This window comes from Lonchura striata, chromosome 1 (assembly GCF_050655825.1).
Source record: "Lonchura striata isolate lonStrDom1 chromosome 1, ASM5065582v1, whole genome shotgun sequence".
Classification (NCBI taxonomy): Eukaryota; Metazoa; Chordata; class Aves; order Passeriformes; family Estrildidae; genus Lonchura; species Lonchura striata.
The window spans coordinates 90,365,159-90,390,854 of record NC_140703.1 but is presented as its reverse complement, the minus strand read 5'-3'; the positions used below and the strand labels follow the sequence as shown (position 1 = coordinate 90,390,854).

The 25,696-nt window shown below is 37.4% G+C and overlaps 1 long non-coding RNA gene across 3 annotated transcripts in view; it reads right to left on the bottom strand.

Annotated features, from left to right (window-relative positions):
- LOC110474669 (uncharacterized) overlaps window positions 1–25,696 on the bottom strand; it is a 409,027-nt gene that overhangs the window by 200,230 nt on the left and 183,101 nt on the right. The window lies entirely within an intron of this gene.

The window sequence follows — 25,696 nt, the reverse complement described above, 5'->3', positions numbered from 1 at the left end:
TGTTCCAGCAAGAAGATTATTTTAGAAACATGAAGATCAGCTGCGTTCTGCAGGGAGAAGTGATCCTTAATCATACATGTAAGAGTTCAGCCACTTTTCTGGTAACAGAGCCTTGCATTTAAAATTGCTGCATACTTCCAGTTCTTGTGGTTTAAAGACATTGGGATCACAGCCATGATACACAGTACAAATCATTAACTTTCAGTTTATGCTATACTATAATTTGCCAGTTACCATATAAAATGCAACATACAAACTACAAGATTTTGTATTACAGATATTATGAATCACTTGCTAAAATAATGCTGACATTTCTGTGGATACATTAAAAAACTTGGCTCCTATTCTGAGACTACTCCTTTTTCAACTTCTGTAATAATAAACCACATTTAGGAAGCCCTGAATTCAGCTATCTGAAGGAACAGTATATTAACTATTCTGATCACATGCCTTATCACAGCTTTTCACCCCATTAACTGTAACTGAGCAGTGAACTGTTGGCCAGACTACAACCCCAGTACAAGTCCTGCTTGTTCCTTCCTATCTCCCTTCCCACCTGCTGTTCAGCTTAAAGCCACAACTCTGTCAGAAAACAAACAAACAAAACCCCCCCATTCAAACTGAGTGTTAAAAAAAACCCATAGGAAGTAAATCTTTCAAATGTTTCCCAAAAGAAAACATATAGTGGAATTTGTGTATATTGACAGCAAAGGTTTTCAAGCTGAATGGAAAGATCTCCTCCGTCAAAGTCAACACTTAGCAACACAGTAAACTTTCAAATGAAGTAAAAAATTTGTTGTAAAAAACTTCTATGATTTTAGGTAACATACACTTACTGCAAGACAGAGAAAGAAAAGATCAAAAGTATTCTGAAGAATTTTTGCTGCTTTAATAATAAGCCCAAAATACTTGGAATTTATATTTCCCTAACTTTGTTTATCCACATGCAATAATTCTTCCCTTGAGTGCACTTTGCTACTGTTTCTTTACCTGTCTTGTTTCTTCTCCTATTCTGCTTGAAATATGATAATCTTCTCTGTCCTCTAGTTTGGGACTGTTTTCTATTTCTTAGGTGTGTGTAAAGCTCTCACTTTTTTCACCAGTTAAAATGAAACTGGGGAGTCTATGCTTCTTGTGGTTTCTTCTAAATACATGCACAAGCAACTTAACATCCTCTCTCCAGTCCTGGAGGGAATTACTTCTGGCATGTTTCAATTCATTATCTTGAATCTTAATCAGCTGATGAAAAAAAAAAATTAGTTTCATCAGCTGATGAAGACCCAGAGTAATGAATAAAAACATCCTGATCAAGACTCCCAGCTGCACTGAATGGGAGTCTACAAGCTATGCCCTCACTGCACTCTTACAATTAATTAATAAATTTCCCTCTTCTCTGTACCCATCAGAAATAAACAGCTACAGGATATTAGATCATATGAAAGATTATTGCCTCCTTCAGTCATTTGGTGTCTTACTCCTGTAAATCTCCAGAACAGGTTTTACAAATCTTAACGTGTGCTGAACTTCTTGAAAACGAAGTGAGAAAGGATGTTGTTGACTTTGAAATGCAATCCAATCATTGAAATGGCATAAGGGTCTTTAAAATATATTAATAATATAAGTGACTGAAACTTCTCAATAAAGTTTATGGTTTCAGGCATCACATTTTCCAACAGGAAAACAAGGAGAGAAAATATTTTCATCCCAAAAGAGTTTACATGTAAGGTGTACATAATAAAAATAAGAACGTTACCTGCTAAAATAGAAAAGTAAAAATAAATTGCAGACAAAATTTTAAGAAATGTACAAAAACTGAAATTAAAAAAAGGACAAGTACTTTTTAATATTCTATCATTGTAGCTATAGGTGTCCCATATAAATATGGTAAATAAACAAGTTTAACAGAACTATTTGTCTTTAAATAAATTATTTCTTCAAGTTGGTACACAAATATAATGAGAAAAGAGCCTCTCTCTCTCGCTCTCAGATCCCTTTTGATTCCTTGATGCTACCCTGTGTTCAAATAGCCACTTTCTCCTGGAGTCACAGCTACATGGCAATTGGCACAGTAATCACACCGTACAGTTATCCCTGCATTAGTGACCTCCAGACTGCATTACTGCAACTCAGACCTAGAAATTAAGCCGTACGACCTGAAAAACCTCCACATGAGGGAAAACATGACAAAATATCTGCTTAACGAAGCAAATTGCCACATTTATCCACTTCAAGGTCTCCATCTTGATATTTAAACCTCTCAATATGATATGAAATCTCTGTGCCTCTACCTATAGGATCACCTTCATCTACAAGGCTGTGATGTTATCACTCTGAAACCATGAAACTGTGGGGGAGAAGGAGCAAATATGAAGTGGAATACTCAGAATCCTTACAAAAGCCACATAAAAACTTCAGGTTTCATATCCTGGTGACAAAAGCTATTAGAAACTTCAGATCTACCTCAGAATCCATGGCCCTGGGCAAAAAACATCTCTGACTTGTCTTTCCCTTCACCTACACAAATGTGAATCAAGCTGTTTTCCCTCTAATCCAGTAAGAAAGAGAAAATGGTATTGCTATTGTCATGATGATGAATAAGAAGAGTGGAAGAAAGGAGGTTGTGTTCATCACACGGATCTTATCTGGGGTGACACTAAGAGAAGCTGAACAAAATTAAAATGAATTTCAAAATTTCATGAATAAACTCTGCATGTTGATGCATGACCTTACGTGAAAAACTTTGCTTAGTTGTCTGTAACTTCTCCAGCATGTCCCATTAATGATCTTTTTCTGAGCAACATCATGTTCTAGCAAAATCTTCATTATCCTCTATCTGACCACTACCATATTCAAAAGAAGAGATGGAAAAAATAAAATGCAAAGCACAGAGGAAACTCCACTTAAAAAGCCCAAGAAATCTCAAGCACTGTACAAATGCAGCACTCAATTGTAAGGATGAAGGTAAAAAGATGTCCCCAAGGCAATCAGGAGGTTTGAATTTCTAGGATATAATGCTGACAATAACCAAATAAGACTGCCATGATCTGAAATGTAATAAATATTATTGCTAGCAATGTCATTGTCATTGTATATGCCATTAAGAAAAATAAGGATACAAAAATGATGTGGTTTCTACATGTTAAGTGTTACAATAAACAGCATATAAGAAGCAGAAAACAGAAATAAGGATTGGACTTTTACAAATTTTTTTTACCCTGATTTGCATTCTGTGTCATCACACTGGCTGTTGTGACATTGCATATCTAATCAGGCTAGAACTGGCTGCTTTTAACTAGAATAGGATCTGAGACTACTAATTTAGCCCTGTTATTGACTTCACAGGCTCTTTCAGCAGCCTTCTGACTTGGTTACAGGGGTCTCCACCTGACTGAGATCCCACTTGCTTGCTTATGATTTGACAGTCTTTATTTGACGCCTGCATATTTCACTCGGTGACTGAACCACTCCAAGTAATTCTGGAATGACCACATATGTTTCTACACGTACAGATCTCAGCACTGACAGGGAGGGTGTAAGCCTATCTGTCTGGACTGGTGTTATACTGGCTCAGAGTTCTTTTAGCTCAGCAATGTGATAGTTTTCAATCCCAAAATGATAAGCTCCTGAAGACAGTTTGCAGTCATGCTTTTCCACTCCTTACTTTGGTAGGGATGTGCTATTTTTGAATTCAGTGTTAGCAGAGGCAGTTACCTCTTCCACTTGTTGGGATATCAGCTGAGTTTATTTCCTTTGATGCATCCTACTGCTTTTGCCTTGGCATTTCTGAGTTTCCCTGCAGTTATGCTGTTCCACCTGTGATATATCTATCTGTTGTATCAGTCGTCTATTATTTGGCCCTCTTTAGTGCTTCCTTATTATGCTTTTTAAACCTGAGAAGTGGGAGAAAAAGAAAAAGCACTCGCACAATGAACACTGATGCCAAATTTTGTCTTTGTAGAAAAAAAAGATTTACAGACAAAGGAAGATGTGTTGTCATGGTCTCATGACTAGCCTTAATGCTACACAGAGTCAGAATAGCTAAGTTCCTAATATTTTCATGGAAAAAGTATCTTTCTGCAGAGGAATGGTTTGTGCTTGTAGCACAAGCACAAGCACATAGACATATGACTATACCTCACAACCACAGAAATGAAGAGAGAGCAATTTAATGCTGTTAGTCCCCTTGATACTGTCTGGGTGGCAGCAGGTGTTACAGTTGGGACTACTAGATAGATAATATGTCTTCACACATGGGAATGTGACAGCATACAGAGCAAAAAGCATGCCTCGTGGAAGGTGCTTCCTTTCTTTCTTCAGTTGAAAACTAAGTAACGCAAGTCTGAAAAAGGAGAAAATGCTGTGAAAGAAAGGTAAATAATTGCCCCTCTGGGTTTTCATACACAACTTACCTCACATGTGCAGCAATGCCTGAAGCTAATCTCTCAGTACTTTTTGTAGCTCCGGTTAGAGTGATATTTGGCAGCTGCTAGATGAATCTGGCTTATCTGTTGCCAAATGCATGCGGTACGTGTGTGTGGCAACTGCTGTCTTCACCAAAAAAAGATTGGTTCAACAGTATTTGTCGTATTTTCCTTCTACTACTTATACTCCCAGGAATATAACAATTCTCTATTGCTAACCATTTTATTTTTCAGTCTTTTTCTATCTACAGTAGCAGATGCTGAAGTGCTGCACTGTCCCACCAGACCTGTGGTTTGGTCTCAGTCTGGCGGTTTCTCTGCATACAGCCCCAAACTTAGCATAAAACCACTTTCCTGCTTTTTTATCCACTAGACTACTGCTTTTTGAAGTTGTCTATTATCATTTTGATTATTCTGTTTTTCTACTTGCTGAAGTATAGTGTCTGATAATTTAAAGAACGGGCTTCCACCATATAGCTCTACTTGTCCCACAGCACAAACTGGTGGATTACCAGTAAGGAACTGGTGTGATCCCCAGACCACTTCTGACTGTGTGGAATAGGTACATTAAAGCAAGCAAGGGGTGCCCATTTTTTACAGATGCCTCTTCTGGTCTGGAGGTGATTTTTCTTTAATTTTTTACAGATGCCCCTTCTGGTCTGGAGGTGATTTTCTGTAATTCTTCTGACCAAATTTAGTAAGAATGTAGAAGCCTGAAACAGCTATCTCAGGCATTTTAGATAACCAAAAGTGGTCAAAAGAATAATGTTTTAAAAGTGATATCCCTGTCACACAGAATCACAGAGTCACGACATCACAGAATCACAGAATAAGCTGAGTTGCAGGAAGCCCACTAAGATTGAGTCCAACTCCCAGGCCCTCACAGGACCATCCCCAAGAGTCACACCCTGTGCCTGAGAGTATTATCCAAATGCTTCTTGAACTCTGTCAAGCTTGGTGCTGTGACCACTTCCCTGGGGAGCCTGTTCCTATGTCCAGCCACCCTCTGGTGGAGGAGCCTTTTTCTAATACCCAGCCTAAACCTTCCCTGACACAACTTCAGGCCAGTCCCTCAGGTCCTGTCCTTAACAGAAAGCTCAGGGTAGTATCTCAAATTATCAGATACTTGAAATTTGATTGAAGCCCATCTTTTGTTGACCTGGCTCAAACCCCAACACTGGTTGGGATCGCCATATACACTAATCCATGGTACAACAGACCAAGAAAGCTGCAGGAGCCCTTCTGGGTCTCCATTCAGTCCCTGGAGTAAAAAAGGTCTTGTGTCCCACAGAGCCAGGGCAAGGGATTCTCCCAGGCTTTAAGGAGAAACAGAGTCAAACAAATCTGCCAAAATTAAAAGTTTCTGAATTTCAAATAATACCAGACATGATTTTGGTTGTCTTACAAAGGTGCAGGAAGGCCATCTGGGGTCAAAGCAAGATGTTGCTTGTAGTCTACCTTTCTACGTAAAGTATATCTAAGGAAAGGAGTAAAGAAATTGATCAAATCCAGGTTTTCTGGTTTTATTCAGTGCTGGAAATAAATACCAAGAGGTCCTCTACTTCCTTTGTAGCCTTTTTTCAGCTTTTCTGATTTTCAGAGGCATCCACCCTTCCACAGACTTACGTTAATAATGGATATCAATACTTTTTAAGGCCAAAAATTTGAATTATAAACTAATGCTAAACAGAAGTAAGCCACCAAAATATCATATTCTGTCCAAATTTCAATATTAGAATATGAGAAAATAGTATAAGTACTCCATGGTATTTTTGCAACCCTTAATCTCTCTAATTTCTTCTACTAGGGTTAAAATATTCAAAATGCAGATGACTTTTCAGTGATTGCTAGCCACAGCAGCAAACATAGTTTGCAAAAAAGAACACATTTTATGGAGCAAAATAGCAGGTTTTTGTAGGTCTTATCAAACTATATTAAACAATTTTATCCCAGCTTTTTGAAAGCAGATGACTAGTGAACACTCTTCTGGAGATGTCCTGCATGGTATCTGCTAATATTCATGCATGACAAAACTATTTTGACATATGGAACTATGTACAGTAACTTGAAGTCCCGGTTAAAAATAATGGTACTAATTAGTTTTAAAATGTGGGTGATAAAAGCTATATATGCCAAATAGAATAAAAGACAAGTTGATGAGGGACAAATGCTTCTAAGAGACTACCACTAAAACCTGTGGCTGATCTTTCATGCGACTAAGCCCCTCTTGAAGGGAATACTGAATACTTGATGTGATCATCACGGTCCCCAAGGATGTAGGCAAGCAGAGCAACATCATGCACTGTGTTCTTGGCTTTGGCACTGGTCCCTGTGTCACATTATAAATGGCTGCCATGAACAATGACCAGGGTATGTCTCTTTTCTATCACAGTGCTCCTACTCTTAGAAAACCTGCATGGAAACTTCGTGCACTCCAACCTTAATCCATGCTTTTAAATGATCACATGAAAAAGTTCACAGGGTTCATGTCCACGTTAGACAACAGGTCTTTCTCACCCAAACCAAGATGTATGGAGCCTAATATCAGGTCTTCCATGGTTATTGGATCAGGTCCTGAGGTGAAGAACCATCTTGATATGTTGGAGTAGAAAATAGCAATGAGCAAGTCTTGAGAACAGTTTCTGAAAATGCAGTCTATATGAGAAAGTCTGTCCTTGAAGCCACTCTTGTCTAAATAAATTATTTTCCCACAGTAATCTGGTAAACTATCTGTTACGCATTGAAGTTTGTCTATCTATAGAAAGAGACTTGAAAAACTCTTGAATGTGTCCAAAAAATACTGAGCTAAATTGATCCCTCTTATGCATCAGCAAGTAGCTCTGTGTCACTGCATGAACATCCCTCTGTAACACTCCTATCTGCAATGAGAAAGGAACAGCAAGTCAGATGCTGTTCTTAGCACGGTCAATAGGAACATTTACGTTGATGTCAGTGGGAGTGTTTACATTGATCTCAAAGGAAGGAAGATTGCATCACCAGCAGAGAGATGACATTCTTCCAGAAATGAATCTAAAGTACAATAAAATCTGTAGGAATGTCACAGACCTTCTTTGCTTGAGCTTGCATATATTTTAGAGGTAAGGTTATGATATGAGTATTTTAAAAATGTGGGTTGGTGTTCTTTGCATAATATTCAGGCCTATTGACTGCTCTCATTTTATGCATAGAACACACTGTAAGCATCTGTATTTCATCACTTCCATCTCAAGGAATATAGTTCTGTTCGGGTAGCTTTTACATTACTTGAATAATGTATATAATGAATGAAAAGTAAATTCAAATAAGCTTTACAAGAAAACCCTCAACTCATATACACAAGGACTGATCAGAAGGTTAAGTGAAAAAAAGAATGGCCTATAACTGGCTTCAAATATTTTAAGCAGAAAATGCATATAAATTTTCTTGAAAAGAAACTGTATGTGTCTGATTGGATTAATACATCCGTATAATTAAATGTGTATAAATTTTAAAGGATAAAGATACTATGGCTTAGCAAAGAACCCATCCTGTTCAATCAATGCCATCTAAGTAAAAAGGTGATAATGAAAAAACACGTAGTCACAGTAAAAAGAAACCTTTCTTCTGCTAGCACTTTAAGTAAGGCTCCTCAGAGGCTTCACATATTGTGGGACTTAGAGATAGCTATCTGCATCAGAATTTTTTCAGAGAGCTTAACATACCTCTGTAGATTGTGCAGAAGAGTTTAAAAATTAAAAGAGTAAAGAAAAAGAGCATTAAAATCAACACTGAACATTTTTCTCTTTTTTATTTTTTTTTAATTCTGAACAGATTTTTCTGAAGATTGAGATCATCTTCAGTACAAAGCAGGAAGAAAAGTGAAAATTCTATTTTCCCCATCCTTCCCAGCCAGCTTCAGTAATTCCCCAGTTTCTATTGCAAATGAGCTTCATTCCTTCTTTTTTCACTCCAGTCTGTAGACAGTATGCCAGACAAAACATGATTTTGTGTCCATACAGTTGATGATTTTCATTCAATGTCTCTGAAGCAAATGTGAAGATGTGTTAGGTTTGGTCAAGCACAGCCTGGAACAAAAAATCACATGCTTTGAATAGGTCTGAACCACCTGTGGGCCCCAAGGTGTGCCATCAGGCCTTGTGCAGACTTTACAAATGAATCCTGTGGTAGTGGAAGGTAAGCCAGGACAGAGAACCTTGTCTGCTTTTTTTGTGTTTAACAGATTATTTAAGGTGCCTCCTTTAGCAGAGGTCAGGAAGCAGAACTAATAAGCATCAGGTTGGAAGAAGGCAGAACTTGCAGCCTATCTCTTGCTACAACCTTGCTCCTGGGAAAGGCTCTATTGCCAGTCAAGGAGCCATAGGGTCGAGATGACTTTCCTAATGAGCAGTGACCATCATCCAGATTGTCAGTTTGCCAGGACAGGATTTCATTTCATGTTTTAAACCAATGATTTCTGTACTGCCTCACATCATACTTTAGGAAGGAAGACAAGGAGGATTTTAATTATCAAAAAAATGAATTTCAGCAAAGAGATGTAGAAACAATTATTTACCAACACTGTCTGTATAATCTTAATGTAGGAGGGGAAATGTCCTGACACGTTCTGTTAGTACTAGACATTTCAGAATATTGGATACAACTGGCCTTTCATTGTCTTCATCTATATTCCATTTATAAAATTTGCAGTGTAGGAAATCTGCTGGATGAAAAGTAGTGTGTAGGTAGGTAGCAATGCTGCACAGTTGGATGGCTCTCACAGCAGTCACTCCTTTAAAAGTACACACACACTTGCACACAGTGCCACCCATAAAGTTCCCCTTTATAATTTCAGGGACAGCTGAGTAGAAGCCCTTATTTGTAGCAATTATTGGTTTCTAATCTGCTAGAGCCAGAAATCTACACTGCCATTAATTCACCTGCAGACTTCATATTGCTTTGAATGGGAATTATGTAAGGATGTCAATTGCAGGAATGGACACTTCATAGCAGTTTAAATGAAATGAGCTTTTGCAATAAAGAAATGAACACTGAAGCCAATCTAAGCCAAGAAAGGCACATTGACATCCTGAGTGAGAGCTGACCTAAAAAGATAGAACATCAGGTGCAATTGTAATTTTTCAGCTTTAAGAGACAGATTAAGTACTGAAAGCAGCTGGCAAAATGATAGAGATTATTTACAAGTATTCTTGTCTTTTTCTTGAGCTGGATCTTGTTCTGAAGGTCAAGAGACAGCCCCACTGCTGCTCAAAAATAATTTTCTGGACACAAGACTGAGCCCATGCTGCTAGTAAAGCTCAGTGTTTCAGTTTGGCATTTGTATAACAGCCCTTCCGTCACCCAAACCAGCCTTCTAGACCATCTAATGTAATGCTGAAAGGCAGGCTGAAAACATCTGTTTTTTCAGTAGAAATTTCTCCTGCCCTGACTCTCAATGTTCCTTCAAGGACACTGAGTTTATTTCCCTACTGAATTTATGGTTTAATGAACTCCAGGAAATTGTCTGTTCACACGTCACAACACCCTGCCTCCCCTACCCAGTGACATCTTAAAGCCAAGGAAGTGCTCTGCATCTGAATGGACAAAGACTTCCCAGTGAAGATCTTCTATTTGCAAGGGTAGACCTTTTCTGTCCGCACAAACTATGACAGGGAGTGAGTGTGAGGAGCAGCAAATAAATTCAGATATTGCACTACCTTTCAGGGGAAAACCCAGTACATATTTGTTCTCAGATCAGGTCACAGACTCTTGCCCCAGACTCAACTCACCAGCCTCCCTACTGCTGTTGTGATGAGATCAAAGAGGGATTAGGAATTAAGTGCAGTTAAGATTAGAAATTTCTTAATAATTTTTGAGGATGTTGTAGATAACTCTAGGTGAAGGTATGTGAAACTTCTGTTTGACTTTCAGGAATGAAAAGGGTCAGCATATTTTCATGATTGCAGTACTTAATATTACTTTTCTATGATAACATTGCACATGATACATACATGACTGTACCTTTTAAAACATACCAATTTATGAGTACTTACCTCTTCAAAATCAGTCCCCTTTAATGTTTCATGTAAATAATCTCAAGATTACCTCACATTTAATGAACCACATAATGTCATAAGTGGAGCCTGAAAAATGCAAGACGAAAGTATTTTTCTAATTATGGTCCTGTGGTGCAATGGGAAAAAGAAAACCAAACAGATCAAATCTAAAGTAGCAAAAATAAACAAATGCACCCCGCCCCCAAAACAAAACAAAATATTATTGTCAAGATTTCTTGCCCTGGGAGAGGTCTTCTGGATAGTTTCTTATGAGGATTTCCACTTCTCACTGATGGACCTGTATTACAATAATTGAATTTCTGGATAGAAAATGTGACACATAAGGACAGGTTTCTGTCTATATGCAAACACTCTTTTAAAAGAGATTTTGAAATATCACTCTCCTAAATGCTGGCATTAATGACTAATTTTTTTTCCCTTGCAGCAAAAAAAAAAATATAAATGTTTATAGTGAATAGATTTACATTGTTTTTATTATACTTTTATTCAAATAAGCTTCACAATGTTACCTGGTTTTGTCCTATCTGATATCATTGTTTGGAGCATGCTTCACAGAGTAACTGAATTAGTAAAAGCATGCCATATGAAACATGATAATTTTGAAATAATATCACAGCCTGAGAAAACATTAAAAATCACTGTCTAGTATGCCTTACAAACAGGAAATCAGACTGAACCCAGGAAAAAACCCTGATTTATTATAAATTGTTATACTTTACACTCCACCGGTCCTTTGAAACTGTAAGACACTTGGCAAACATGAGACAAGATGTTATAATGTACTTCCTCTCTGTTTCATGGCACTTTTTTTACCCAAGCTGCTGATAGAGTAATTGATAGAAGGAGGTGAGTAACCTTTCTAATTTCATGATGCTGTTCAGTCTGGAGCTCAAAGAAGGAACTTAGATTGATTTGTGGGTAAACTGTGAGATAGTGTCAGAAGAATAAAAAAAGCAATTTTTCAGCTTTCCTTAAATTACACTTCAGATTTCCCAAGGATTTGTGATTTCACTAACAAGTGAAAATAATTTACAGATAAGTGAATTTTTCTTAAATGGGCAGTTCTTCTGCTGTTTAAGAAATAATCAGAATTATGCTTGTAGTAAAATGAGATGTGTGGCAGTGGTTATTGCTGGTGTGCAGCTCTCTGTGACAGGCTGCATTTCCTGGTCAGATGCAGAGTATGAGCGGGCAAATGTTCTGCCTTAAGTGGAAGAGCTCTGGTTTTTCATTGTCCAAATTCTTTCTTTCCTGCACAAGAGTGGGACTCACTTCACTTACCTTGAAGCATCTTCATGTTAAATGTTTGTTTTAAGCTAGTCATCTAGTCTGCCTCTATACTTAATGGGTACCAATAAGCACTTCCAGAAGGCAATCATCCTAGCCTAAAATAGCTATCTTTGATAGCAGTTTATTCCTAGCTAAATTACCCAGCTTAAACTGCTTAATTCTGGTACCTAAATCAGGTAAAATGAACTTCAAACTAAGAATTAGCAAAGAAGAGCAAGGCCAGTGAAAGTATCAAGACTTGCACAGTGAGAATACAAACATCTGTTGAATAGAAAACATAACAGTCCAAAGTCCTCTATGAAAGTAGAAGAAAGTCATGTTTAGCAAACGTGCCTGGGCTGGTAGAAACATCTGAGCAGGAGTCCTCATGCTGCAAGATTCTTGTGAGCAATAAAACACTAGTGCTGACAGAGAGATCCATAGTGAATAAACCAGTGAAAGCTTTTACAGAAAAGCAGAACTAGTGCTTTAAAAACCCCATATTTTATGCTGAACTATAGTTTGTACTCAGTCTAACTTCATCTGCAAACCATGTCAGGTCTTCAACATACAGAAAGATTTTGTCAAAATATTTTGTCCTGGTCCAGCCCTCAAAGCCTTTGCATTTAGAGCAATAGAGCTAATGAGATAACAGGACTAGGATGTGTAGAAGGATCCATATACCTTGGGCTGGGTATGAGCTGGCAAGATGGGAAAGTATGTGGTATGAAACCATGGTATGGCTTCTGGGTATGAATAATATACTGCCCACATCTGTGCCACAAAAAGGAAGGCAAGATTCTTGAAAAATAATTCAGAATTCATATGCTTTGTAAAAAATTACTTCCCTGAGTAGATGAGTTTAGAAGTAGGAGGACTAACCCATGTTCTTGGAAGATTGGTGATAGGAGGAGTGGAGTATGGTGAAATATGTTACTCAGCTGGTAGTTTCAAAGGCAGTTTTGCATTTATGTGGGAAAACATTGCATCATGAAGTCTAGTTGTTAGTATCAAAAAGCTGTAAATAGAACAAGGCCTGAGTGTCCTTTTGTTTACAGAGCTGTAAGTAAAAATATCAAACGAATGTGGTACCCTTAAGTGATGAAACCTGACAGGGTTTTCTATAGACACTGGGTGCAACACAGGTGCCCTTCCTCTGCCCCCCCAGGAAGAAGAGAGTGTCTGAGAGGAGGGGTACTTCTATGGGAGGGGCAGGCACTGTATTGGGCTACTGCCTTCACACAACACCCAGAACAGTCTGTTGACTGTTGTTGACTTGGAGTGGAGAAAATACAACACTTCTCTATACACTTGTACTGTTATATATGGAATTGAGAGCAGAACTCGGTTCAGTGCAGATGTTAACACTGAACCAATAGCAATCTTACTTCAGCACCCCAGAAAAGCCAGGAGACTGGTCAATCCCCAATGCATGCCAGTCTGAGATGGACAGCAATCTCTGGGTCAACTTCTCATTAAATAGGTGTTTCCAAAAGACACAGGACAGCATAGTCTCTGCTTCTCTCTTTCCATTGACTGGAAAAGACACTTTGGACTAGCTAACCAGCCCTTAGAAACTTAAGAACAAGATGAATCTAGTCCAAAATACTATTTTAAGGCAAAGATGTGTCAGTAATTTAACTACAAGTGTTCTTCTAAAGCTCTTGTGGTTTCCCCAAGCCAAATGTCACAATCTCTGGAAATTCAGTGCTCAACTTAAGCATAAGAAGTATCTCAAAGTATATGGGTAGAGAAATGCGGTGAAGACATATGAATAACTGCTCTCTGAATTACTGCACAGAAATACACAGCATGGTTGTAGTGTCAAACTGATTTGAAAAGCCATATTACATTACTTTTTATATCTTACAAATATCCAGGCACAAATAAAAACTTAACAACTTGTTCCCATACATTTTTTATACTAACGAGTTCCTTGCTTTACTTACAAGTTTTTAAATAAAATTTTATACATTGTTGCTAATAATAATTTGGTTATATGTTGTATCAAGTTACATTTCATATGTCAATAAACACACACTACTGTAGTAAGATTAAAGCTGAACAAAGTAGGAACATATTCATATACTCATGCATAATACTTGAGGGAGCCCAATAAAAGGATAAATCATTTGTAAGGTCTAAAAGCATATCAGCCATTTTGTGGCCTTCTCTATACAGGGAGAGCTCCACAGAGTTGACAACAGATGAAAAAATGGCACAATTGACTGAAGTGCAGCATTTTTTAAATAAGTTCTTGCCTAGAGCAAAAGGGAAGAATATATTCTTGAGTAGATAACTTGTGTCCTTGGAGTTTAAGGGCCATGAGCTGCAAGAGTCATTTTTATGGTATCATTTTTCTTAATCTGTTTAATGTTTGAATAGGAGATAAATAGCTTTATAATGAATAATAATAATTATCACATAAATAATTGCTTAAAGCAATTTTTTGGCTGTCATGGCAATTAGAACATTTAAATTATGTTAAGAATAAGAGGATTCTGACAATATATAAAAGGAGTTTGAGGGAATGTCTAAAAAACAATGAACTAGCATCAAAGATTATATGTCAGTTGTGCCTGTGTTTCATGTTGCTGAATGAGACAGGATGGCATACTGGGAATACCTTTTAGGCTTTCTATTACATATATGAGAATACAAATTAATGAAAGTTTAAGTTTCTGAAGAGTGTATATACTTCTACTGGAAATGGGGTTTTTTTGTGTAATAAAAAGCCTTAAAGTGACCCAGTGGAAAAGGGCCTGAGGATGGTGGTTGGCACCTGTCTGAACACAAGCCGGCATGTACTCAGGTGGCCAAGAGGGACAATAGCATTCTGACCTGTATCAGCAGTAGTGTGACCAGCTGGATGAGGGCAGAGATTGTCCCCCTGTACTCGGTGCTGGTCAGACCACACCTTGAATCCTGTGTCCAGTTTTGTGCCCCTCACTACTCACTACAAGAAAGACACTGAGGGGCTGGAGTGTGTCCAGAGAAGGGCAATGGAGCTGGTGAAGGGTCTAAAGCACAAGTCTTATAAGGAGTGGCTAAAGAGATCTGGGGATGTTTATCCTGGAGAAAAGGAGGTTCAGGGTTGTCCTTATCAGTTGAGGGTTGTGGCAAGGCGGGGTTTGGTCTCTTCTCCCTGGAAACTAGCAGCAGGACAAGAGAACATAGACTGAAGATGTATCAGGAGACATCCAAGGTGGACATCAGAGAGATTTTTTTCACCAAAAGAGTGTTTAGGTGTTGGAATTATCTGCTCATGGAGGTGGTGAAGTCACCATCCCTGGAACTATTCAAGAAAGGATTGGATATGGCATTTAGAGTTATGGTTTAAATGAGGTAGTTGTGTTGAGTCGAAGGCTGGACTTGATCATTGGAAATCATTTCCAGCCTCAGTGATTCTTTGAAAAATGCAGACTGAAGAATGTAAACAGAAATTAGATAAAAGAGCACATATATTGGAAAAAAATAATTAAAATCTTATTTATCAATGTTCAAAGCTATGGAAAACTACCACTGAACTGCTGTATTCACTATACTCAATCAGAATTAGCATTATAGCTGCAGTGAGGTTACTGATGTGCTGCTTGCCTAGAGAAGGTTAAATTACTTTTATAAAGCTAACACCTTTTCCCTTGAAATTTTGTTATTTCTTTTAAATGCACACAAAATATTTTTTCATAAGAAGACTGAAGAAATCATGAATCATACATGACAGCTGTCAGTTAAGCATTGCTAGAAGACACCCAGATACCATATTGATGGAAGCACTCCAAGAAGCTGAAGAGAACAGTCCTGTGCTATCAGGAAAATTGATGTGGTGGCCTAATAAATGTTTTCTGAATTTTAATATTTGGGGATTTATGATCTACTAGAGCTAACTTACACCACAAAAAAACACATGCGACTCATAGACCACTGACAGTAAGAAAGACATGATAGGTTTAGAATGTGACTAATGATAGAAATGTAGGGGGGAATGAATATGCTCGCATGCTCACATGTGTAAGGGTAAATATCCTTTTCAATTCATTAAAACAATAGAAACCATAAAATCGCCTAACCACATGCATTCCTTGCACTATATAGCAAAACTATGATTTCCTAACTACATTTAAGACGATCCTAACATAAATATTTGACTTAAAAATTCGATTTGTACTGTATATTAATGTCTTATTTGGGGACACTTGTCTTGGAAAACATGAAGCTGTATGCTTTCTTAACACAGACACACCAATTCAGTCCATGCTCCTTCACCATATGGCATCAACACCTTGTGTGGCATTGCTATATATCCTGTAGAGATGGGGTGCTCCATTTGTGAGAAACTCATTGATGGTGGAACAGCATCAAAGGTAAGGAAACTGCTTGTGCTACTTTAATAAGGTGGCATGTTTTCATCTTTTTAGGGGATTGAAAGGAACAACAGTGATCCTCCCTGGTCCCTTTGAGGATTTTGGGAAGACTGTGACAAGATTGTGTGGGAAGGATTAAGCCCTTGTGCAATTCCAATAAGCTGTTTTGATCTTGTCAATGAGACTTCTCTTCAGGGCTTTGCACCATCAGCCTAGAGAGAAACTGAAACCAGAGACATATGAGGGACTCTAGAGCAGAAAAAAATATTACTATACTCAAAAATAGTAACCAACAGTCATCACTTATTTGCTCCTGGTCCATATCTGGGATTCACTGGGATACAGTTGTGACAATAATTCTGAGAAAGGTATTATTATCAACATGCTCAAATGTAGCCTTTACAGTGACCAACTAAACACAAAAGGCATCAGAAGGTTTTAGCTCCTGTTTCCCTGCTTTGGTGTGGGTGCCAGACCAGGTGGTTAAAGCTGGGGAATGAAGACAAATAGCATCATACTACTGTGGATACAAACAGGAAATGGGGCAGAGTAAATCCTTTGTCTTCTCCCTCTTCAATTCAACCCTCCCTGTCTTTATATGTGTAACTGCTTTATTGGGTCAATCCCCACGTAAAAAAAGTAGAACTTAAGCTACCTTTTGCAGTCACGGAGGAAAATACTCATTTGTGAATGGTGATGCAACTGTGTCAGAGCAACATCAGCATAAGCATACCACAATACCCTCATCTCCTCCATGACATGTTCTGAGCTGGTCAATTCTTTGTCTATTCCCCTTCTCTTCTTCCCACCATGTTTTAACCCTTATTGTACCTTCCTATCATGTTTCCTCTGATGGCACTGACACTCACATGACTCTGTGGTAAATCAATTCAGAGAACTGATTAGGCAGAAAGTGAACACACCAAAAATTGTGAATGAAGCAGCTCAGCCAGTGCAGTAAGCTGAGCTGCTTCACAGAGGGGTCAGACAAGAGCCAGAATGGGTACAGAGAAGAATGCAGGCAAAGACAGGAGGAAGGGCAGGGGCTGCCTCTTTTGTGGGTAATAAGCTGTTTCACCAGCTCAGCTCTCTTGTTCTTTACTATAGGCCTGGCAAATAAACTTTGAGCCAATGAAAAGTTCAAAGGGTAGAGGTTCTAGATCTCTGTGACAGTGTTCAAACAAAATCAGAGCTTTCCAAAACATTTAGAGAGCTAGGAACAAATCACAAGTGACTGTTCACAAGAATATATGACTAAGTTGAGTAGTGAATTGGTATTTTTCCCTCTCAGCGAAGTAAAATACTAAATAACACACTTCACAGATCCCTAGAGTCACTGCCAAAGAAGGACATTCTACATATGCTATATTATAATCTAAATATTTCAATAGAAATGTGCTCAGAGTTGCTTTCTGCCCACCTAATCGCCCTTAACTTTACTGTAAACAAAAAGAAGGGAAAAATTCACCTTACTGGTCACTGACTTCATGGGAACTCATCATCCCCTCCAAATCCCCCAAACTCACAAACTTGATTTCCACCTCATGTCATAAAACCAAATAACTAGTACTTTTGTTCTGGTCTGAAAAAATAGAAATTAAATAATCATTTGTTTGTGAGCTTAAATTTGGCTTGGTTTGGTTTTAAACAACAAAACATTTTTTTTCACCATGTTTTAATGTTCTTATGAAAATGAGTGGAGTGAAACTCTCACAAATGAACTATGTGGACAAATTTTAAGTTTCAAATGAGAAACTTCTTTACATTGAAAATAAGAATATGAATATGTTTAATATATTTGAAGAATTTCTATCAACTTTAAGCAAGACATGCCTGAGTACCATCTCATGACAATGCAACATTTTCAGTCTCTATTTTCTGGCCAAGTGGAAAGAGTGCTGGAACTTAGCACTGTTTCAAATTAGCCAAGATAGATATTATTTGGGAAACATTTGTGGGACTAAATTACTTTTCTGTGCTGGGATGCCATGCTTACTGCACAACATTCATCAGGAATATAACTGGCCTCTTAGAAAATGTTTGTGACTATGGGAGGAGCTTCTGCTCTGTGTCATCAAGGGAGCTGCTGGATGGTTTGGGAGTTTAGGAGTTGGGGATCTGTTGTGCCTTCTCATCAGCTCAGGATCAAAGTGCCAATGAAGGAGGCTGGTGATCTGCCAAGAGCTCAGTTCAGCATCAGCTGCAAGTATATCAAAATAGTCCTAACTCTGGAATATTTCATTTTTAGTTTTGGTAAACTGGAATTTTTCATTGGATGAAACCCTTCAGTTGATCATTCAGGTGAGATCTGCTACAAGCAGTCAACTTCAGCTGGAGTAGGGACCCTGAAAATCACCATGGCATTTTCTTTTCATTCTGCAACATCCATTCAAAAACCATATGTGCCTTTTGACTGTTTATGCTCACTGAAGAGTTCAAAATTATACAAGTCAGCCATATGCATTCCCACCTGCTGCTAAGTATCTGTAGGAGTGGGAAGCTCAGATAAGTTGTCCACAACTCCTCTGCCGCAGTGACCTCCAGTGGGAAGCAGCAGAAAATGGGAAAGTATGTGGGTAGCAAACCAGCATTGCCAAGTTCAGAAAGGTCACAGGAGATGCATGACTCTTGGTAGCTGTATGCAGGAATGGGGGGAGGAATATGTACTGAACAAACTCAATCACTGGCATTGTTCAGACAAGAAGGCCTTAGGAGGCCCAAAGTTCATGCCAACACAAACTCAGAGAATCACAGTTGCTCTGGGTCTCAAAGTTGAGAAAACAAATCCCTGTTAAACTTTTGGTTATATATGGCACTAGTTTATAGTATTTCTCAACTCCCCAGGGACTGAAAGGGCCTTTCATGACCATTATTTTCAATTTGATTCAAGCTCAGAGCTCTAAAGAGAAAACTTGAAGTAAAACAAAACCCTGGCCACAATTTTCTCCCTCAGTGAAGTATTCTCTTCTTCTTGAAGGTCTCTGCCTGCCTACCTAGTTCTTCTCTCCAATGAGGTGAAAATGGTATTTGTCTTGTTTGGGTGCTTACTGTGTCAAGCTTTTTTCTCTGATCTGAGTACAGGAGATGAATGGTCTCCCCCACTCATCTCAGTGAAGAAAAGGAGAACTTGCTGTTGATAACAAGAGGTGCTCAAGCTGAGGTGAAGCCTCTGTTTTATACTGCTCTTAACAAAATTTGTTTGTGAATCATCCATACAGAGCATCATGTGCTTCTAAAAATGCTTGAAATTAATGTTCCAGAAATGAATATAAAGCAATATGATGTTGGCATCCCATTTGCTATAATAAACCACCTAAAAATTACAATATTCTTAACTTCTGCAGTGAACACATGCTTTTTCTTACTATTAAGCCATTTATCACTTTTAATACTCAGTGTAATTTCTATGTGATTGTAGTCTTCCTGTAGTATCTCACTGTATAATTTTATGGCTGTTTCTGTTCTGTTTAATATTTGCTTATTTTAGTTTAGATCCCTGGAGCAGAACCTACAAACCAAACAAATACTCATAGAAAGCAGAGAGCAGCTCAAATGTCCTTGGAGACACTCAATTTTTTGTTTGCTACAATTTGTCATCCTCTGCTCAGAGAGAGATCAACAGTTTTTAGCACACAGATCAATATTCTCTTAACCCAGACCTAATCTAAGGAGAGTTTCCCCAGGTTTCACCTTGGCCTACTCCTATGTGCCATAGTTGCCCTTTTTCTCAGCAATAATTTTGTCTGTGTAAGACAGCAATTTTTCATCCTTTGGTCAAAACTGGTGACAAAAGAGGGAATAATGGTTCCTGACATATCAAATGATAGATTTGACACATGGCATGCTGAGCTGGGAGCTTTCACGTGCCAAACTAGAAAGACAGATAAGCAGCCTAATGGCCCTCCTGACATTGCTGCCTCTTTTTTTTTTTTTCCCTTTTTTTTTCCTGGTAACCAAAACAGCCTGTGTTGTTTTTTATTTTTTTCTTTTTTTTTTTTTTTTTTCCACCAGTGTTTTTTTTTCTATAACTCTGGGCAGGAAAAGAGGAAATGCACTCTACTTCAGCCCAAAATAAACATTTCCCTGTCCTGTAAAATGATCAATCTATGCCCTTTTCCTACAGCACAGTAAGGGCAATACAACATGCTGCTTGAGGAAATACTAACAAATATAGCCAGTGAGAGAGAAACAGATGGGACTAAGAAATTAAACCAGCAGATTTCTGGAAGGTATTCAAAGAGGAGAGTTTATAATACTGAAACAGAACTGCTCTTTAATTTTTTTTTTTTTAAAGCAATGATCATCAAGATTTACCTTCAGCAGGGCTCACACTCTCCCTGCTAAATCCCCTGGAGGAATGATAAGAAAGGTCCTTTTTGATACCATTCTGGCAAAAGTAAATCAAATTTCACAAAAGCCAGTGCCAGGCTGGAGATAGACAGGCTGCAACTTTCTCTGCCTTTGGTACCCGGTGACAAACACAGCAGTCTGTGTACCATGGGGCATGGCTCCAGGCATGGGATCGTGTTACATCTTTACACACAAAAGCTTCTTTCAGAATCTAAACTAACAAAACAGGAACAACTTTTATTCCTGTATGGTTTCCTCTGGAGCATGTGTTCACATTTAAAATCCTGACCTATGTGTCATTTGGTTGCATTCAAAGTTATTTGTATTGCTTTGGTATTACAAAGCAACAGCCAGTCCTAACCTCACTTACTCACCAATAGCCTATGGACTTCGGCAGAACATTGTTTATCCTTCTCTAGTATTGATTCATAAATTCTTTTTCTCTCACTTTCTTTTTTCCCCCCTTTTCAATATTTTATGGCCAGACAGAGTTAGCAGCCAGCTTATTTTTCTTCACATTCTATGGACATTTTAAATGGGATGCATTAAAGGAAGAAAACAAAATGAATCCAATGAAAATATTTTACTCAAAAGGTTGTCAAACATTGTAATCCAATGTTTGTCACCCTGCATTAAAAAAAATCATAGTGTTTGAATGCTCTGGGTTATTTCTTTATAATTTTCATAAATGTTTAAATATATATGTTATACATGAGGAAACATTATATGTATATAAATAAAATGCTTGGGACTTTTTTTTCCATGCCTTGTAATGCAATTTATTTTTTTACCCTTTTCCCCTTGATGAAAAGCATTTTCCCTAAAAGTATATATATCAGCACATTCTGTGGTACTTTTCACACTTTCTACATATTTGACATTTCAACCAAACCTGCAAGTAGTAAGAAATGAGATTGAAGAATATGAAACTACAACATGAAATTTTCCTCATACAGTCCACCAGTAAATGGGAAGGAAAAAACAATCTTTTAAAGTACAAAACCACAGCGAGCCATAATTGAGACAGAAAGACAAATAAAAATTAATCATTTAAATAATTTTTATTGCATAAACTAATAAAAAAGCTTCATCACTGAGATACAAGGAAGTCAGTTCTTGGATGCACAAGTACCATACAGAAAGAAAGCATTTTGTGTTACTAAAAAGGCACAAATAGAATAATTAGGCTTTAGTAACACCTCCTTATGAAAAAGTCTTTTTCTCTGAATGTGGTGAATCACAACACTGTGGAATAAGACATGGTGAAGCACAGTGAAACTATTTCTAACTTTCACTGTGCTGTCCTAAAAATAAAGTGTAACTATGGCTAAATATATTGTAAATGTACTATATAAAACAGATTTCAGCATAGTAGATGGATGTAAATATTGTTAAAAGACAGCCTCTTGCTTCCCTTATAATAAACTTACTGCAAATGACTAGGTTGTGATATTGTTTTCTTCAACAAGAGCTGCAAGTATATGTTATTTGTCAAAATATTCTGATTTATCAATTTGGTTCAAACAAAAAACACACACAAGAAGATAAAGAGTTAAGATGATGTTTCTTGTTGTAGAATTAATCAGATTCATATTAGCAGTAGTAAATGTCATGTTGGCACCTTTTCTTTCTCACACATTACAGTTTCAAGTCTTTGCTATGAGGAAATAATGAAGTAAAGATATGCAGTGCCATATACCATGCATCTTTTTTGTCAGTCTGCATAAGAAATGAATTGTATCTGCTACTAAGGAGGTCACAGGGGCAGCAAGTTAAGAAGAATGCTTAAAGAAAGGACATGTCAAAGGAAACAAGAACTTATTTTTTCAATACTTTTTAACAAGTATTGCAGTTTTGGAGAAATTAAATGCTCACAATAAATACCCACCTATTTTGAAAGCATTTCTTGGTTTTCATTGATGAAAAGTTAACCCTGATGACCAAATGACCTTGAAGTCCCCACTGCAAACTCATGAAGTTCAACAAAAATGACCTAATGTTACAAGCCCTAAAATTCATGCTTCAGTACTACTGTGATCATCAGGGATAATGTTGCTTTATTTTGAAGGCAAAAAATTGAAGACTTGAAAAAATCATTCCAGACAAGATGCACATCTCATGAGGTTAGCCCACAGTGCACTTTTTACTATATTTTTTTAACCCATACTTGATAGTTAAGCTTGAAAGGTAAAAAATAGGAAAAAATTCTTCTTTGCCAGCAAGAAAAAAACTGTTTTTGACAGTTGGATGATGCTTGTGTCTTGTGGTAAATTTTCAGCTTTGCCTACAAACAGAGCCTTTCCTTCCAGCAAACGCTATGCATAACTTAAGTGTGGAGTTAAGGCAGAAGCAAGCTATTGGTGTGCCAGATATTGCATCAAAATTACAAAATGCATTTTAATTTTGTGCAATGACTAGGAATTAATGCCAAGTCTACTGTCAGCATGCAGTAGAGCATCCCTCTGATCATGTGAAATGATTGCCTGAGATATAGCAGCCTCCACTGCCTTCCATCCTGTAGGTGCCACTGCTGCTAAGTGGAGCTTCTGAAGAAAACTCCACTGAAGAGGCATGAAGCAGATGAAGAGAGGTGTGACTGTGGATTTTTAGAAATGAAAGACCCACAATATTCTCGTTTACTTTATGGATTCTTTCTGTCACTCTGACAGTGCCAATGAGCTTGCCAATTTTTTTTTACTTTGAGGTCAAAATATATGAAGGAGTCTTAGTAACAAGCAACAGTCACATATTGCAGGTAATAAATGGGCAATAGAAAATATAGTTTTAAGTAGAATTTTGAATTTTAAAGAGATGTGTGGATGATATGACTTATGTGAAACTACTGGAAATCATTCTGTCTTCCCATCTAAGTACATCTTCCTTCTCATCCATTTTCCTGGGATTGTGATATGGTCAGAAATTTGATTTTGTGAAGAGACAATAACTTTGTCCTAGAAACAAGATCATACACACAGTATGTAGAATATCAAGATTCATATTTCCATGGTATCTCAAGCTGACCAAGAAACTAAACAGCATCCCTTTTTTTTGTTTTTGTTTTTGCCATCACTGCCAGTTTATCTAGACAATCCTATTTGAGCTGTTTAATTTCCTATAAATAATTAAAGAATCAAAGAGCATGACATAGTTGGACTGATTGCCCAGTCTAACAGGGTAAAACTGATCCCTTAAGGAAGGGTCACAAAGTACAGCAGCATCACCTGTGAAGGAAGATCCAGACCTTGGTAAAGCAGGATGTGGGAGCCAAGGCTTAAATCTCTGATCTCAGATACCCAGAGTGCAAAGTTGCACTCTATTTGCATTCTATTTGTTACATGGATGTGCTGTGCCTGTGTTGTATGGAATACAGGAAAAGAGATAAAATTTTCAACTTCAGACATTCTTTGTTTCAAACAGATTTAGAAGAAACCCACATTTTTGCACACTCTTTAGATAATTCATGTTGAGGAAGGATTTTTGTCAGCTCAGCTGAACTACTCACTAAGCAGTATACAAAAATCTACCTATAAAATAATTATTTTGCAAGTTTAAATGGACCTTCATGAACCAGACAGTTACTGCAATGGGTCCACAATTTACAGGCAGACAGATGGCAAAAATATACCACACAATCCTTCATTCTTCTGTGTTCCCACCATTTCTCCATAGATCCACACTGAAATCACGAGTCCATCAAAATAAGAATCTGTGGGTTTCTCCAGTTGAAAAGGGTTGTTCAAGAACATCAGAGGAAGCATTTTCCTCAAATAGAAAGAATATAAAAATTCACAATTCACATCTGGGGTGTAATGGATGGCCAGGTGGCCAGCTATAGTTAACTGTCAACACTTTGTATTTCCCTTTGCCATCGGCAAAGTTTGCACTCAGAAGTGAGAGTATAACGTGAAGAAACTAAAGCATGAAACCACTTAATATCATAACAAATGGTGTTTGGAAAACCAATTTTTTTCTTTCTTTTTTTTTCCTTTTTTCCTTTTTTTTTTTTTTTTTTTTTGACTTCACAAGGTTTTTTTGGTACTTGTATTCTCTGGCCTGCCTCTTGCCAAACAATATTAAGGTAACAGGTAATTTATGGGCCTTCTTGGGATGACTATATCATAGTTATAGCAGTTTTCCCTCTAATTTTTCTTTTCTTCTATCATGGTAAGTTGAGAACTGACCAGTTTATGATATGGTTATGCAATTCTAACAATTCTTTTTCTGTATAGACAAATAACCATGTTGACAATGTTGTCGCTATTTTTACTCATGATGAACAGTGCATTATTCTGGACCTGATTAACTAAAATGTTGCTTAGCAAGTGAGCAGCTTAAACATTTTCCCATTACTACATTTTTGCTGAAGACTTTAAATGTTAGATGGTTCCACTTTGCCTCCAATATACTTCTCCACACTGCTTTTGCTTGCACAATTTTGCAAAAAAGTCCAAAATGAACAGAGGTTGTTTTAGGGAGGGGCATGTTAAAGCATTTCAGAAGCCTTAACTGTACCTAATAGGAAATTAAGTATTTGGAAATACCTTTTTTCATCAACTCTTGATGCCTGGTACATTAGCAAGCAACAGTTCATTCTGCTTTTGGAAGAGAAACTATGCCTAGAACTAGTATTTTATAAAGGGAAATGGTGTAAATATTCCCTCAGAGACACTGGACATGACCTAGCCCAAAGAATACTCTCAACATTTTGACATGTTATCATTCTTAGCAAATAGGCATTTTGTTACATTTACATACTAATATTGTCCCTCGTGGGTGGGAGGAAAGTGCAGAGAACTATGGAACTGACACTGATATCTACATTTTCATTTTACGAGAACTACAAAATACCTGGTACCTCTGAAAATTAGCTTTTACAGACTCTATCAGCAACTGTGAAAAAATGAGTCATCAGGAAGACTTTGAGGCAATGAAAGGCAGCCTGCAAGATATTTCCAGATATTCCATGACCTATCTTTGGTCTAATCTTCTAAGTTGTAAAACCTGAAATGATCCAGCATTCACAGGGCCAATTGAAAGAATTTAAAATAGAGGTGTACATTTCATCCACAGATTTATAAGTGCTCTAGAGGTGTTAATTCCAGAAAATACCTGAATAAAAATAGAATAATTTTCTAGCTAAATTTATAATTTTTATAATTTTATATTTTTTATTATTTTTTATCATACAGATAAGAAAATGCAAGAATTCCAATAGAAGAAGGAATATATTTAAGTATTT